The sequence below is a fragment of the Etheostoma spectabile genome, unplaced genomic scaffold (genome assembly GCF_008692095.1).
Source record: "Etheostoma spectabile isolate EspeVRDwgs_2016 unplaced genomic scaffold, UIUC_Espe_1.0 scaffold00018694, whole genome shotgun sequence".
NCBI lineage: Eukaryota > Metazoa > Chordata > Actinopteri > Perciformes > Percidae > Etheostoma > Etheostoma spectabile.
In genome coordinates, this window is record NW_022604405.1 from 1 (window position 1) to 17,500 (window position 17,500).

A 17,500-nucleotide genomic window follows, 5' to 3' on the forward strand; every position below is an offset into this window, starting at 1 on the left:
CTGGACGTGAACAAACGTCACAAGGTGCCGCAGGACTTGGAGGAGTGCATCCCTAAAGCCACCTTGGATTTCCTTATGCTCTTTGCAGACTATGTGGTTCTTTGGCTTTTATCAGGCATTGATCTACACTTCCACTGTGGTGAATCATGAGGGGAAGCGTGCCTTGGCTCAGGCTGTGTTCAGCATGGGAGGAGACTCCTGACCCTAAATGGGATATCGTCAAGCGATGGAAAAAGCATATCTACTGGACATGAACAGCACCTCCCAAGGCGCAGCAGAAGGTGGGGAGTGTCCAGTCTGGGCACCTTATAATTCCTCTTCTGCTCTTTCCAGATTATGTTGTTCTGTGGGCTTCATCAAACAGTGATCTACAGCACCCACTGGGGCAGATTGAAGTCCAGTGTCAAGCATTCGTAATCAAAGTCAGCCCCTCCAAATCTCAAAGCTCAGGATTTCTCCCATCGGGTTGGGAGTCAATTGCTGTCCCAGTGAAGACGTTCTTGTATCTCAAAGCTTATTTCAAACAGTGCAACTTGTTCCAACACAAAAACCACAATACTACTGAAACTTTGGATGGTCGCCTCCGCCTCTCACACGGAAGCCTGGGGTTTATTTCCGATGGGGAGATCTGTCTACCAGCTGCTAATTATTTCCCAGGCTAAATCGACACTAGTATCATCTGCCAGAGTAGTTTGGATACAAGGCCCAACCATAGCAAAAGATATGACATTTTTTAAGAATGTATTATAGTGATATACTCAAGAAAGACAAAGGTTTACAAAAGGATTGAGAATGATCCTGCTATCAAAGATATGTTTTCAGTGACGATATGATCGCCTACTTCAGGATCCAGGAACGTAGGCAGACAGCAGGAACCTAAGACGGATCCAAGAATGTAAAACATCAACTATGAGGCTAGGAAGTTGAGGTTCAGGTAATTTAATTCAATTCTTTTATTTATATAGCGCCAAATCACAACAACACTTATCTCATTGCGCTTTTCATAAAGAGCAGGTCCAGACCATCTTCTGTGATGTTATTACAGAAACCGGAAAATTCCCACCAAGAGCAAGCACTAGGCAAAGAGGCAAGGAAAAACTGAGCCAGAACTACCTATAAGCTTCATCAAGAGGAAAGTCCAAGCCTACTCTTAATGTGGAGATGTGTCTGCCTCCTGAACCCAAACGGGAACCCGGTGAGGAGCTTGATAGCTGAACACTCTGGCTCCCATTCGACTTTTGAGACTTTAGGAACCACAAGGAACCCTGCATTCTGGGAGAGCAGTGCTCTGGTGGGGTAATAAGGTACAATGAGCTCTTTAAGATAAGATGGTGCTTGAACATGAAGAGCTTTGTAGGTGAGAAAAGGATTTAAATTCTATTCTGGATTTTACAGGAAGCCAATGCAGAGAAGCCAAACCAGGAGAGATGTGATCTCTTTTCTGGTTCCTATCAGAACAACGTGCTGCAGCATTCTGGATCAGCTGAAAATCTTTATGGACTCTTTTAAGCAACCTGATAATAAAGAACTGGAGTAATCCAGCTTAGAAGTAACAATGCGTGGACTAGTTTTTTCTGCATCTTTTCGACAGGATACTCCTGAATCTCTGAATGTGATGACTACTGCACTGGGGAAACTTCGGCAGGCCTGGCCACGATTTCACGTCAGGGAGATTTTTCCGTGAATGTCATGGAGAGTTTAACTTCGCAGAGTTTGATTGTGCGAAGTCAATACAACAAAGAAATGTGTTTCCGCCCTGTTTCGAACAGGGGACCTTTCGCGTGTTAGGCGAACGTGATAACCACTACACTACGGAAACTGACGAAATTCATTTATTTTGCATATTTGTGGGAAAATGCACCATTTTTATTTTACTGCAAATGTTCAAAAAGCTACAAAATAGAGATTTTAAACTAGATTCAGTCACAGATGCTTTGTCATGGATTTGAATGATAGCAAATATGTAGTAACCTAAATATTTCTACATGCATTGACTGTGGTCTGAATGTTGGAATAGCGCCACCTATTTCTTGATGTGCCAAATATTAAGCTTGGGCATTCCTCGTTAGTATAATGGACAGTATCTCCGCCTGTCACGCGGAAGATCGGGGTTCGATCCCCGACGGGGAGATTTTTCTACCAGCTAACCAATGCAAGGCCTCGAGGAAGTCCCGGCGAACGCGTGGGACTACTCGGGAAAGTGGGCCTTGGCTCAAGCTGTGTTCAGCATGGAAGGAACTCCTGATCCTAAAGGGAATGTTTTCAAGCGATTGAAAGAGCACAACTCCTGGACGTGAACAAAACGTCACAAGGTGCCGCAGGAGTTGGGAGAGTGTCAAGTCTAGCCACCTTGGAATTCCATTTATGCTCTTTGCAGACTATGTGGTTCATTTGGCTTTATCAGGCATTGATCTACAGCTTCCACTGGGGTGAATCATGAGGGGGAAAGCGTGCCTTGGCTCAGGCTGTGTTCAGCATGGGAGGAGAACTCCTGACCCTAAATGGGAATATCGTCAAGCGATGGAAAAAGCATATCTACTGGACATGAACAGCACCTCACAAGGCGCAGCAGAAGGTGGGAGAGTGTCAAGTCTGGGCACCTTATAATTCCTCTTCTGCTCTTTCCAGATTATGTTGTTCTGTGGGCTTCATCAAACAGTGATCTACAGCACCCACTGGGGCAGATTGAAGTCCAGTGTCAAGCATTCGTAATCAAAGTCAGCCCCTCCAAATCTCAAAGCTCAGGATTTCTCCCATCGGGTTGGGAGTCAATTGCTGTCCCAAGTGAAGACGTTCTTGTATCTCAAAAGCTTATTTCAAACAGTGCAACTTGTTCCAACAAAAAACCACAATACTACTGAAACTTTGGATGGTCGCCTCCGCCTCTCACACGGAAGACTGGGGTTTTATTTCCCGATGGGGAGATCTGTCTACCAGCTGCTAATTATTTCCCAAGGCTAAATCGACACTAGTATCATCTGCAGAGTAGTTTGGATACGAGGCCCAACCATAGCAAAAGATATGACATTTTTAAGAATGTATTATAGTGGATATACTCCAAGAAAGACAAAGGTTTTACAAAAGGATTGAGAATGATCCTGCTATCAAAGATATGTTTTCAGTGACGATATGATCGCCTACTTCAGGATCCAGGAACGTAGGCAGACAGCAGGAACCTAAGACGGATCCAAGAATGTAAAACATCAACTATGAGGCTAGGAAGTTGAGGTTCAGGTAATTTAATTCAATTCAATTTTATTTATATAGCGCCAAATCACAACAACACTTATCTCATTGCGCTTTTCATAAAAGAGCAGGTCCAGACCATCTTCTGTGATGTTATTTACAGAAACCGGAAAATTCCCACCAAGAGCAAGCACTAGGCGAAAGAGGCAAGGAAAACTGAGCCAGAACTACCTATAAGCTTCATCAAAGAGGAAAGTCTCAAGCCTACTCTTAAATGTGGAGATGGTGTCTGCCTCCTGAACCCAAACGGGAACCGGTGAGGAGCTTGATAGCTGAACACTCTGGCTCCCATTCGACTTTTGGAGACTTTAGGAACCACAAGGAACCCTGCATTCTGGGAGAGCAGTGCTCTGGTGGGGTAATAAGGTACAATGAGCTCTTTAAGATAAGATGGTGCTTGAACATGAAGAGCTTTGTAGGTGAGAAGAAGGATTTTAAATTCTATTCTGGATTTTACAGGAAGCCAATGCAGAGAAGCCAAACCAGGAGAGATGTGATCTCTTTTCTGGTTCCTATCAGAACACGTGCTGCAGCATTCTGGATCAGCTGAAGAATCTTTATGGACTCTTTTAAGCAACCTGATAATAAAGAACTGGAGTAATCCAGCTTAGAAGTAACAAATGCGTGGACTAGTTTTTCTGCATCAATTTTCGACAGGATACTCCTGAATCTCTGAATGTGATGACTACTGCACTGGGGAAACTTCGGCAGGCCTGGCCACGATTTCACGTCAGGGAGATTTTTCCGTGAATGTCATGGAGAGTTTAACTTCGCAGAGTTTGATTGTGCGAAGTCAATACAAACAAAGAAATGTGTTTCCGCCCTGTTTCGAACAGGGGACCTTTCGCGTGTTAGGCGAACGTGATAACCACTACACTACGGAAACTGACGAAATTCATTTATTTTGCATATTTGTGGGAAAATGCACCATTTTTATTTTACTGCAAATGTTCAAAAAGCTACAAAATAGAGATTTTAAACTAGATTCAGTCACAGATGCTTTGTCATGGATTTGAATGATAGCAAATATGTAGTAAACCTAAATATTTCTACATGCATTGACTGTGGTCTGAATGTTGGAATAGCGCCACCTATTTCTTGATGTGCCAAATATTAAGCTTGGGCATTCCTCGTTAGTATAATGGACAGTATCTCCGCCTGTCACGCGGAAGATCGGGGTTCGATTCCCCGACGGGGAGATTTTTCTACCAGCTAACCAATGCAAGGCCTCGAGGAAGTCCCGGCGAACGCGTGGGACTACTCGGGAAAGTGGGCCTTGGCTCAAGCTGTGTTCAGCATGGAAGGAGAACTCCTGATCCTAAATGGGAATGTTTTCAAGCGATTGAAAGAGCACAACTCCTGGACGTGAACAAAACGTCACAAGGTGCCGCAGGAGTTGGGAGAGTGTCAAGTCTAGCCACCTTGGAATTCCATTTATGCTCTTTGCAGACTATGTGGTTCATTTGGCTTTATCAGGCATTGATCTACAGCTTCCACTGGGGTGAATCATGAGGGGGAAAGCGTGCCTTGGCTCAGGCTGTGTTCAGCATGGGAGGAGAACTCCTGACCCTAAATGGGAATATCGTCAAGCGATGGAAAAAGCATATCTACTGGACATGAACAGCACCTCACAAGGCGCAGCAGAAGGTGGGAGAGTGTCAAGTCTGGGCACCTTATAATTCCTCTTCTGCTCTTTCCAGATTATGTTGTTCTGTGGGCTTCATCAAACAGTGATCTACAGCACCCACTGGGGCAGATTGAAGTCCAGTGTCAAGCATTCGTAATCAAAGTCAGCCCCTCCAAATCTCAAAGCTCAGGATTTCTCCCATCGGGTTGGGAGTCAATTGCTGTCCCAAGTGAAGACGTTCTTGTATCTCAAAAGCTTATTTCAAACAGTGCAACTTGTTCCAACACAAAAACCACAATACTACTGAAACTTTGGATGGTCGCCTCCGCCTCTCACACGGAAGACTGGGGTTTTATTTCCCGATGGGGAGATCTGTCTACCAGCTGCTAATTATTTCCCAAGGCTAAATCGACACTAGTATCATCTGCCAGAGTAGTTTGGATACAAGGCCCAACCATAGCAAAAGATATGACATTTTTTAAGAATGTATTATAGTGGATATACTCCAAGAAAGACAAAGGTTTTACAAAAGGATTGAGAATGATCCTGCTATCAAAGATATGTTTTCAGTGACGATATGATCACCTACTTCAGGATCCAGGAACGTAGGCAGACAGCAGGAACCTAAGACGGATCCAAGAATGTAAAACATCAACTATGAGGCTAGGAAGTTGAGGTTCAGGTAATTTAATTCAATTCAATTTTATTTATATAGCGCCAAATCACAACAACACTTATCTCATTGCGCTTTTCATAAAAGAGCAGGTCCAGACCATCTTCTGTGATGTTATTTACAGAAACCGGAAAATTCCCACCAAGAGCAAGCACTAGGCGAAAGAGGCAAGGAAAAACTGAGCCAGAACTACCTATAAGCTTCATCAAAGAGGAAAGTCTCAAGCCTACTCTTAAATGTGGAGATGGTGTCTGCCTCCTGAACCCAAACGGGAACCCGGTGAGGAGCTTGATAGCTGAACACTCTGGCTCCCATTCTACTTTTGGAGACTTTAGGAACCACAAGGAACCCTGCATTCTGGGAGAGCAGTGCTCTGGTGGGGTAATAAGGTACAATGAGCTCTTTAAGATAAGATGGTGCTTGAACATGAAGAGCTTTGTAGGTGAGAAGAAGGATTTTAAATTCTATTCTGGATTTTACAGGAAGCCAATGCAGAGAAGCCAAACCAGGAGAGATGTGATCTCTTTTTCTGGTTCCTATCAGAACACGTGCTGCAGCATTCTGGATCAGCTGAAGAATCTTTATGGACTCTTTTAAGCAACCTGATAATAAAGAACTGGAGTAATCCAGCTTAGAAGTAACAAATGCGTGGACTAGTTTTTCTGCATCAATTTTCGACAGGATACTCCTGAATCTCTGAATGTGATGACTACTGCACTGGGGAAACTTCGGCAGGCCTGGCCACGATTTCACGTCAGGGAGATTTTTCCGTGAATGTCATGGAGAGTTTAACTTCGCAGAGTTTGATTGTGCGAAGTCAATACAAACAAAGAAATGTGTTTCCGCCCTGTTTCGAACAGGGGACCTTTCGCGTGTTAGGCGAACGTGATAACCACTACACTACGGAAACTGACGAAATTCATTTATTTTGCATATTTGTGGGAAAATGCACCATTTTTATTTTACTGCAAATGTTCAAAAAGCTACAAAATAGAGATTTTAAACTAGATTCAGTCACAGATGCTTTGTCATGGATTTGAATGATAGCAAATATGTAGTAAACCTAAATATTTCTACATGCATTGACTGTGGTCTGAATGTTGGAATAGCGCCACCTATTTCTTGATGTGCCAAATATTAAGCTTGGGCATTCCTCGTTAGTATAATGGACAGTATCTCCGCCTGTCACGCGGAAGATCGGGGTTCGATTCCCCGACGGGGAGATTTTTCTACCAGCTAACCAATGCAAGGCCTCGAGGAAGTCCCGGCGAACGCGTGGGACTACTCGGGAAAGTGGGCCTTGGCTCAAGCTGTGTTCAGCATGGAAGGAGAACTCCTGATCCTAAATGGGAATGTTTTCAAGCGATTGAAAGAGCACAACTCCTGGACGTGAACAAAACGTCACAAGGTGCCGCAGGAGTTGGGAGAGTGTCAAGTCTAGCCACCTTGGAATTCCATTTATGCTCTTTGCAGACTATGTGGTTCATTTGGCTTTATCAGGCATTGATCTACAGCTTCCACTGGGGTGAATCATGAGGGGGAAAGCGTGCCTTGGCTCAGGCTGTGTTCAGCATGGGAGGAGAACTCCTGACCCTAAATGGGAATATCGTCAAGCGATGGAAAAAGCATATCTACTGGACATGAACAGCACCTCACAAGGCGCAGCAGAAGGTGGGAGAGTGTCAAGTCTGGGCACCTTATAATTCCTCTTCTGCTCTTTCCAGATTATGTTGTTCTGTGGGCTTCATCAAACAGTGATCTACAGCACCCACTGGGGCAGATTGAAGTCCAGTGTCAAGCATTCGTAATCAAAGTCAGCCCCTCCAAATCTCAAAGCTCAGGATTTCTCCCATCGGGTTGGGAGTCAATTGCTGTCCCAAGTGAAGACGTTCTTGTATCTCAAAAGCTTATTTCAAACAGTGCAACTTGTTCCAACACAAAAACCACAATACTACTGAAACTTTGGATGGTCGCCTCCGCCTCTCACACGGAAGACTGGGGTTTTATTTCCCGATGGGGAGATCTGTCTACCAGCTGCTAATTATTTCCCAAGGCTAAATCGACACTAGTATCATCTGCCAGAGTAGTTTGGATACAAGGCCCAACCATAGCAAAAGATATGACATTTTTTAAGAATGTATTATAGTGGATATACTCCAAGAAAGACAAAGGTTTTACAAAAGGATTGAGAATGATCCTGCTATCAAAGATATGTTTTCAGTGACGATATGATCACCTACTTCAGGATCCAGGAACGTAGGCAGACAGCAGGAACCTAAGACGGATCCAAGAATGTAAAACATCAACTATGAGGCTAGGAAGTTGAGGTTCAGGTAATTTAATTCAATTCAATTTTATTTATATAGCGCCAAATCACAACAACACTTATCTCATTGCGCTTTTCATAAAAGAGCAGGTCCAGACCATCTTCTGTGATGTTATTTACAGAAACCGGAAAATTCCCACCAAGAGCAAGCACTAGGCGAAAGAGGCAAGGAAAAACTGAGCCAGAACTACCTATAAGCTTCATCAAAGAGGAAAGTCTCAAGCCTACTCTTAAATGTGGAGATGGTGTCTGCCTCCTGAACCCAAACGGGAACCCGGTGAGGAGCTTGATAGCTGAACACTCTGGCTCCCATTCTACTTTTGGAGACTTTAGGAACCACAAGGAACCCTGCATTCTGGGAGAGCAGTGCTCTGGTGGGGTAATAAGGTACAATGAGCTCTTTAAGATAAGATGGTGCTTGAACATGAAGAGCTTTGTAGGTGAGAAGAAGGATTTTAAATTCTATTCTGGATTTTACAGGAAGCCAATGCAGAGAAGCCAAACCAGGAGAGATGTGATCTCTTTTTCTGGTTCCTATCAGAACACGTGCTGCAGCATTCTGGATCAGCTGAAGAATCTTTATGGACTCTTTTAAGCAACCTGATAATAAAGAACTGGAGTAATCCAGCTTAGAAGTAACAAATGCGTGGACTAGTTTTTCTGCATCAATTTTCGACAGGATACTCCTGAATCTCTGAATGTGATGACTACTGCACTGGGGAAACTTCGGCAGGCCTGGCCACGATTTCACGTCAGGGAGATTTTTCCGTGAATGTCATGGAGAGTTTAACTTCGCAGAGTTTGATTGTGCGAAGTCAATACAAACAAAGAAATGTGTTTCCGCCCTGTTTCGAACAGGGGACCTTTCGCGTGTTAGGCGAACGTGATAACCACTACACTACGGAAACTGACGAAATTCATTTATTTTGCATATTTGTGGGAAAATGCACCATTTTTATTTTACTGCAAATGTTCAAAAAGCTACAAAATAGAGATTTTAAACTAGATTCAGTCACAGATGCTTTGTCATGGATTTGAATGATAGCAAATATGTAGTAAACCTAAATATTTCTACATGCATTGACTGTGGTCTGAATGTTGGAATAGCGCCACCTATTTCTTGATGTGCCAAATATTAAGCTTGGGCATTCCTCGTTAGTATAATGGACAGTATCTCCGCCTGTCACGCGGAAGATCGGGGTTCGATTCCCCGACGGGGAGATTTTTCTACCAGCTAACCAATGCAAGGCCTCGAGGAAGTCCCGGCGAACGCGTGGGACTACTCGGGAAAGTGGGCCTTGGCTCAAGCTGTGTTCAGCATGGAAGGAGAACTCCTGATCCTAAATGGGAATGTTTTCAAGCGATTGAAAGAGCACAACTCCTGGACGTGAACAAAACGTCACAAGGTGCCGCAGGAGTTGGGAGAGTGTCAAGTCTAGCCACCTTGGAATTCCATTTATGCTCTTTGCAGACTATGTGGTTCATTTGGCTTTATCAGGCATTGATCTACAGCTTCCACTGGGGTGAATCATGAGGGGGAAAGCGTGCCTTGGCTCAGGCTGTGTTCAGCATGGGAGGAGAACTCCTGACCCTAAATGGGAATATCGTCAAGCGATGGAAAAAGCATATCTACTGGACATGAACAGCACCTCACAAGGCGCAGCAGAAGGTGGGAGAGTGTCAAGTCTGGGCACCTTATAATTCCTCTTCTGCTCTTTCCAGATTATGTTGTTCTGTGGGCTTCATCAAACAGTGATCTACAGCACCCACTGGGGCAGATTGAAGTCCAGTGTCAAGCATTCGTAATCAAAGTCAGCCCCTCCAAATCTCAAAGCTCAGGATTTCTCCCATCGGGTTGGGAGTCAATTGCTGTCCCAAGTGAAGACGTTCTTGTATCTCAAAAGCTTATTTCAAACAGTGCAACTTGTTCCAACACAAAAACCACAATACTACTGAAACTTTGGATGGTCGCCTCCGCCTCTCACACGGAAGACTGGGGTTTTATTTCCCGATGGGGAGATCTGTCTACCAGCTGCTAATTATTTCCCAAGGCTAAATCGACACTAGTATCATCTGCCAGAGTAGTTTGGATACGAGGCCCAACCATAGCAAAAGATATGACATTTTTTAAGAATGTATTATAGTGGATATACTCCAAGAAAGACAAAGGTTTTACAAAAGGATTGAGAATGATCCTGCTATCAAAGATATGTTTTCAGTGACGATATGATCACCTACTTCAGGATCCAGGAACGTAGGCAGACAGCAGGAACCTAAGACGGATCCAAGAATGTAAAACATCAACTATGAGGCTAGGAAGTTGAGGTTCAGGTAATTTAATTCAATTCAATTTTATTTATATAGCGCCAAATCACAACAACACTTATCTCATTGCGCTTTTCATAAAAGAGCAGGTCCAGACCATCTTCTGTGATGTTATTTACAGAAACCGGAAAATTCCCACCAAGAGCAAGCACTAGGCGAAAGAGGCAAGGAAAAACTGAGCCAGAACTACCTATAAGCTTCATCAAAGAGGAAAGTCTCAAGCCTACTCTTAAATGTGGAGATGGTGTCTGCCTCCTGAACCCAAACGGGAACCCGGTGAGGAGCTTGATAGCTGAACACTCTGGCTCCCATTCTACTTTTGGAGACTTTAGGAACCACAAGGAACCCTGCATTCTGGGAGAGCAGTGCTCTGGTGGGGTAATAAGGTACAATGAGCTCTTTAAGATAAGATGGTGCTTGAACATGAAGAGCTTTGTAGGTGAGAAGAAGGATTTTAAATTCTATTCTGGATTTTACAGGAAGCCAATGCAGAGAAGCCAAACCAGGAGAGATGTGATCTCTTTTCTGGTTCCTATCAGAACACGTGCTGCAGCATTCTGGATCAGCTGAAGAATCTTTATGGACTCTTTTAAGCAACCTGATAATAAAGAACTGGAGTAATCCAGCTTAGAAGTAACAAATGCGTGGACTAGTTTTTCTGCATCAATTTTCGACAGGATACTCCTGAATCTCTGAATGTGATGACTACTGCACTGGGGAAACTTCGGCAGGCCTGGCCACGATTTCACGTCAGGGAGATTTTTCCGTGAATGTCATGGAGAGTTTAACTTCGCAGAGTTTGATTGTGCGAAGTCAATACAAACAAAGAAATGTGTTTCCGCCCTGTTTCGAACAGGGGACCTTTCGCGTGTTAGGCGAACGTGATAACCACTACACTACGGAAACTGACGAAAAGCATTTATTTTGCATATTTGTGGGAAAATGCACCATTTTTAGTTTACTGCAAATGTTCAAAAAGCTACAAAATAGAGATTTTAAACTAGATTCAGTCACAGATGCTTTGTCATGGATTTGAATGATAGCAAATATGTAGTAAACCTAAATATTTCTACATGCATTGACTGTGGTCTGAATGTTGGAATAGCGCCACCTATTTGTTGATGTGCCAAATATTAAGCTTGGGCATTCCTCGTTAGTATAATGGACAGTATCTCCGCCTGTCACGCGGAAGATCGGGGTTCGATTCCCCGACGGGGAGATTTTTCTACCAGCTAACCAATGCAAGGCCTCGAGGAAGTCCCGGCGAACGCGTGGGACTACTCGGGAAAGTGGGCCTTGGCTCAAGCTGTGTTCAGCATGGAAGGAGAACTCCTGATCCTAAATGGGAATGTTTTCAAGCGATTGAAAGAGCACAACTCCTGGACGTGAACAAAACGTCACAAGGTGCTGCAGGAGTTGGGAGAGTGTCAAGTCTAGCCACCTTGGAATTCCATTTATGCTCTTTGCAGACTATGTGGTTCATTTGGCTTTATCAGGCATTGATCTACAGCTTCCACTGGGGTGAATCATGAGGGGGAAAGCGTGCCTTGGCTCAGGCTGTGTTCAGCATGGGAGGAGAACTCCTGACCCTAAATGGGAATATCGTCAAGCGATGGAAAAAGCATATCTACTGGACATGAACAGCACCTCACAAGGCGCAGCAGAAGGTGGGAGAGTGTCATGTCTGGGCACCTTATAATTCCTCTTCTGCTCTTTCCAGATTATGTTGTTCTGTGGGCTTCATCCAACAGTGATCTACAGCGCCCACTGGGGCAGATTGAAGTCCAGTGTCAAGCATTCGTAATCAAAGTCAGCCCCTCCAAATCTCAAAGCTCAGGATTTCTCCCATCGGGTTGGGAGTCAATTGCTGTCCCAAGTGAAGACGTTCTTGTATCTCAAAAGCTTATTTCAAACAGTGCAACTTGTTCCAACACAAAAATCACAATACTACTGAAACTTTGGATGGTCGCCTCCGCCTCTCACACGGAAGACTGGGGTTTTATTTCCCGATGGGGAGATCTGTCTACCAGCTGCTAATTATTTTCTTTATTATCAGGTTGCTTAAAAGAGTCCATAAAGATTCTTCAGCTGATCCAGAATGCTGCAGCACGTGTTCTGATAGGAACCAGGAAAAGAGATCACATCTCTCCTGGTTTGGCTTCTCTGCATTGGCTTCCTGTAAAATCGAGTTTAGAAGTAACAAATGCATGGACTAGTTTTTCTGCATCATTTTTAGACAGGATATTCCTGAATTCCTGAATGTAATGTAATTACTACTTCACTATGGAAATTGATTTTTGCAATATTACATCGGTGAAAAAAAGCAGCACTAATAATCTAATAACACCATTACAGAGATAAGTCCTTTGTCTGAGGCAATTAGACAACTGAACTCTAAATCCTGACTCAAAATCCTCAAATAAGCTGTTGCTATGCAGAAAGTCACACAGCTGTTTGGGGACTGCTTTCTCAAGAATCTTAGAGAGAAATGGAAGGTTGGACATAGGTCTGTAGTTGTCTAAAACATCTGGATCAAGGTTGGGCTTTTTCAGAAAAAGGTTTAATTACAGATACTTTAAAGTGCTGTGGTACATAGCCTGTAAGTAAAGACAGATTGGTTATAGCTAGTAGAGAACTGTTGACTAAGGGTAAAACTTGTTAAGGTTGGGTAGGGTCTAATAGGCAGGGTGATGGTTTAGATGAAGAAATAATTGAATTAAATTGATAAAGATCAAGTGAAGCAAAGCAGTCTAAACATGTGTCTGGTTTTACAGCTGTTTCTAAGGTTCCTGACTTTAGAGATAAGTCAGTGCCAGTTAAAGGCAGGTCTTGGTGAATTTTCCTTCTAATTGTTATAATTTTATCATTGAAGAATCTCATAAAGTCGTAACTGCTTAAAGCTATGGGAATGCTTGGCTCAGTAGAGCTGTGACCTTGCATCAGCCTGGCTACAGTGCTGAAAAGGTACCTGGGGTTGTTCCTATTTTCCTCTATTAATGACGAGTAGTACGCTGCTCTGGCATTACGGAGGGCCTTCCTATACGTTTTAAGACAAACCTGCCAAATTATACGAGAATCTTCCAGTTTGGTGGAACGCCAACTCTTCTCAAGTTTCCGCGATATTTGCTTTAAATTGCTAGTTTCAGTGTTATACCATGGAGCAAACCTTCTTGGTTTCATCATCTTCTTTTTTAGAGGGGCAACAGAGTCAAGTGTCATTCGCAGCGAGCCTGCTGCACTATCAACAAAATGATCGATATGGGAGGGACCGAAATTAGCATAGGAGTCCTCCGTTACTTTGTGACTTGGGAATGAATTAAATGCTAATGGAATCGCATCTTTCAATTTTGCTACAGCACTATCAGATAGACATCTTGTATAGAAGTTTTTACCTACTGGCGTGTAGTTCAGCAGAATAAACTCAAAAGTTATCAAACAGTGGTAAGATAAAAAGGGATTCTGTGGGAACACTATCAAATGTTCAATTTCAACACCATACACCAGAACAAGATCAAAGTTGAGGTTAAACGGTGAGTCGGTTTATGAACACTTTGAGAGAAGCCAATAGAATCTAATAGAGAGATAAACGCAGTACTAAGGCTATCATTCTCATCGTCCACAGTTGACCTCGTCCTGCCAGGCCTGTCTCCTGCTCTTGTCCTCCTCTTTAATGGATCCATTGAACCCGTTGAACTCTGAGCTCCAGTGGCGTCTGACTGACTCTGTGAGGTTTTTGTCTTGGACCAACCTTTCCTTAAGAAGGCGGATCTCTTCATCCTTGAGTTTCTGGTCCTACTTTAGGTTTTTCCTCATGGATCTTTCTGACTGTAGAGCCTTGAGGATTTTCCCCTTCTCCTCCACCAGGCCAGCATTCACTGAGACCAGCTCCTCGTTTTGGTTTTGGACCTCCAGAAGGGCTTTTCTCAGGTCCTCAAGCCAGGCGCTGGTCGCCATGATAGCCACGGAAAATACTTTTGAATACATTTTAACGATATTTCTTGCGGTACTGGAGTATTTTGTACTATTACTGCTGTATTGCAGTTTAGAAAAGTGTTTTGAGTTTTGAGCTCTGTTCCAACAAAGACGTGTCTCTTAATGGAGGACAGGGTTCAAGTGAAAGGTTGTGTCTGTCGGTAAGATACAGGGTCTGTGTTCAAAGCCACAGAACGTCATGAAAGGACGTGTTATGTCACACACTTGTGACAGCACACTAAACCTTCTATATCAGTGTCATTAGAGAATGTGTGATGTCACACATTCTAACCCTTCTATGAATCTTAATCTTCTCCATAAAGGACGTAAATATACTTTTAGTTTTCATAACAATGTAATCTGTAATATTACAGTATAACTCCAAAGAATATTGGAATTAAAAGCAAATAGCATATAAGCTGTGTGATCAAATGTGATTTTGCACGAGCACAAGACACAATAGTCGCCTCCAGCTAGTATGAGAAAGATGGAATTAGGTGCTGATGACGTTACTACGGTGACGTTTACCGGGTTGTAAACCGTTCAGATGGATAATAAATGAGAATCTGTCTTTAATCACAGAACAACGTGGTAGTACAGTGTGTGTGTGTATGTGTGTGTGTGTGTGGGTGTGAGTGATAGAGAGAAACAAATTTAAAAAGCTTCAAGTAGACTCTATTAATATAATCATATTGTTTCTTCCACTTATTAAATATCTGACGTTACTGCCACTATCTGTTCCTGCTTCACCTACCATATTTATAGTGTGTGATTTGCATAATACCAATCATAGCCTACATCACATAAAAAACTACCTCTGTCCCTGTTCTGTTTTTAAAGACACAACATTAGGTTTTTCAATCAGATTGATAGTCAAACTGGAAATGTCCCTGTGTTTCTCCATTTTCAGGGATTATGTTCCCAGTTTTGATCTCAGACGTCTGGTGACTTTATATCATATCAGAATATTCTATTACTGCCTACTATGAATATTAAAATACGCCTAACCATGTGTCCTGTATCATAGCTACATTTGCAGCAAAAGAACGCGAAAAATCAGTTCTGTATTCAGTGAGGTATGATGTATTAAATGCGCTGACACCTCATTGCACCTGCCAAACACGTTCCACTGAGTGGAGCTGGTGACCGATCCAAGATGGCCGCCCCACGGCTCGTCAGCGCCAGTAGGCAGTAGCGGTCGATGCTGCGTCTGCTCTTTATATGTCTACGGTCATAACTGCCTCAGAGAGGCATGACAAACAATCATCACAGGTTTCATGTTTATAGCATTTACTGTGGCAGACATGTTGCAATTCTCCCACTGAAATGCATTGACTTTTTATAGAAAACCAATGAACGGTGATGATAGCGCCCCCTAAGGGCCAAACTTCACCAAATTTGGTACAGAGCCCAAAGAAAACGTGCATTTGCATCTCTTAATCACAGCACATCATACTGTACTGATATTTGGAACATAACTGATAAAAAATTTATTCATTTGAAGAAGAATGTGAGAGAAGTGAATGTACTCCTTCCCCATCACCATCCAGCTCTACTAAACAGAAACAGTTCAGTAAAAGTAGTTTTAGCTCTGCTGTAGAGTGGGACTTACCTCTCCAAAGGGTTGGATGGAAATGTACTGGAACTCTGTCAATGTTCTAGTTCTGCTGTCAGTTCTCTTGTTGGGTTTGGATTTGATTTTTAAATAAAAACATTGATGGAATGGAACTAAGTGCATTTCCTTAGCTGTGTTTCTGTGTGTGCGTGCGTGCATGTGTGTGCGAACATTGGCAACATGACAATATAAACTGTGTGTGTGTGTGTGTGTGTGTGTGTGTGTGTGTGTGTGTGTGTGTGTGTGTGTGTGTGTCAGTGTTTCACTCCTTGTCCTTGTTTTCACAAAGGGGATTTGGAGTGATAAAAACAGGTTTAAACTAACTGTCCCTGTTTGAGCCTGTTGGGTGCTAACTCTAGCAGGAGGATAACACGGGGTAGACACCACCGATTGGTTTCATTTCTCTCTCCACTGACAGACCTCCTAATGTACAAACTACAGAGCTACGTGTTGAAATTGACTGGAATTCTCCTTTAAGGAAAAGTCCATCTGCTTTAAAAAGATGTCTGCGGTCCCAGAAAATGCTAAAATTGTCAATGAACTGCAGAGAATGGACGGTACATTCAGTTGAAAGCCATTTGTTTAGTGCCAACAGTCGGCTGAATCCATACTGTTACATGCACGTCTCCATATTTCCTGACATTTGCCCCCCCCCTCCCCATTGTTTTGCTTTGGTTCCACCTTTGTGCGCTCCCCGGGTCATTGGGGCCAACTTGCGGGGGGGGGTTTGGACCCGTCATAACTGCTGGCAGTTCTAGTTATTCCTGACTTGTATTTCGGTTAACCCTCTGGGGCCTGAGGTTATTTTCAGAGACAGGATATTAGCAGCATTTTTTTTCCTCTGAGAGATGTCCCTAAGATTGAGTAATCAAAAACAAAATGGTGTCTTACAAACACTAAGTGTTGCTAGGTTACAACCCTGTCTATTTATTTTCATCTAGCAAGCTAAGATAACTCGAGCAGACAGTGTTGAATAAGTTTAATAAACAACTTTGATTTGATTCTTTGATACTTGTTGGCACATTGGTAATTACAGATAATGATTTTCATTTTCATTGAAAGATTTTTCACAGATAATTTTTAAAATCTGCTTATATACATATCAGTAAACTAGCACATTTATCGGAACATTTGTATTCTTCATTTCATTGTTTATTGATAAATATACTTGATTAAAATCTACTAACCAGGAGAGAAGGAGGGGGGGGGGTATATCATTTTTTACCCTGATCCCAGTCCTAATATTCAGATACAGAGTTGGATCTGATACATATATTGTGTATATAAGTGTCAAATGACGAAAAATATGCAGAAAGCACCTACAATAGAATTTGATATTAGTACTGATGCGTTATGCGGAAACTTAATGGGTTAATTTAATGAAGCTGAATTTGAACAACTTAATAGATGTTTTATAATCTCTTTAACAGTTATTTTCATTTTAGAAACTTAACATTTGTTTATGTAAATTCTGAAAAGCATAGAATTTGTCAAAGTAGCATGAAATAGGGCTGTTGGTGAGTTTGCAGGTGCAGTGAACATTTCCATGGTAACAGGGAGTTCCACCAATCAGATATGTCACTGTAAAAAATAGAATGTTGGCACATCAAAGGAATGCTTTTGATCCTTTAATGCGGATCAAAGGTGCTTACGATGTTCCATCTACACCATTTAATGCATATACACATCATCTGTCTTATTGATTAAAATAATTTA

General features: G+C 42.6%; 9 non-coding genes across 9 annotated transcripts; 4 read left to right on the forward strand and 5 right to left on the reverse strand.

Moving 5' to 3' along the window:
- Positions 1 to 1,746: 1,746 nt before the first annotated feature.
- trnav-aac (transfer RNA valine (anticodon AAC)) lies at positions 1,747 to 1,819 on the reverse strand. The gene has a single exon. It is a non-coding gene; the product is annotated as a tRNA-Val (tRNA).
- Positions 1,820 to 4,059: 2,240 nt separating this feature from the next.
- trnav-aac (transfer RNA valine (anticodon AAC)) lies at positions 4,060 to 4,132 on the reverse strand. Its single transcript has one exon. It is a non-coding gene; the product is annotated as a tRNA-Val (tRNA).
- Positions 4,133 to 4,373: 241 nt separating this feature from the next.
- Positions 4,374 to 4,445, forward strand: trnad-guc (transfer RNA aspartic acid (anticodon GUC)). Its single transcript has one exon. It is a non-coding gene; the product is annotated as a tRNA-Asp (tRNA).
- A 1,938-nt stretch (positions 4,446 to 6,383) lies between these two features.
- On the reverse strand, positions 6,384 to 6,456 carry trnav-aac (transfer RNA valine (anticodon AAC)). The gene has a single exon. It is a non-coding gene; the product is annotated as a tRNA-Val (tRNA).
- Positions 6,457 to 6,697: 241 nt separating this feature from the next.
- On the forward strand, positions 6,698 to 6,769 carry trnad-guc (transfer RNA aspartic acid (anticodon GUC)). The gene has a single exon. It is a non-coding gene; the product is annotated as a tRNA-Asp (tRNA).
- Positions 6,770 to 8,707: 1,938 nt separating this feature from the next.
- trnav-aac (transfer RNA valine (anticodon AAC)) lies at positions 8,708 to 8,780 on the reverse strand. Its single transcript has one exon. It is a non-coding gene; the product is annotated as a tRNA-Val (tRNA).
- A 241-nt stretch (positions 8,781 to 9,021) lies between these two features.
- trnad-guc (transfer RNA aspartic acid (anticodon GUC)) lies at positions 9,022 to 9,093 on the forward strand. Its single transcript has one exon. It is a non-coding gene; the product is annotated as a tRNA-Asp (tRNA).
- A 1,937-nt stretch (positions 9,094 to 11,030) lies between these two features.
- On the reverse strand, positions 11,031 to 11,103 carry trnav-aac (transfer RNA valine (anticodon AAC)). Its single transcript has one exon. It is a non-coding gene; the product is annotated as a tRNA-Val (tRNA).
- A 241-nt stretch (positions 11,104 to 11,344) lies between these two features.
- Positions 11,345 to 11,416, forward strand: trnad-guc (transfer RNA aspartic acid (anticodon GUC)). The gene has a single exon. It is a non-coding gene; the product is annotated as a tRNA-Asp (tRNA).
- Positions 11,417 to 17,500: the final 6,084 nt, after the last annotated feature.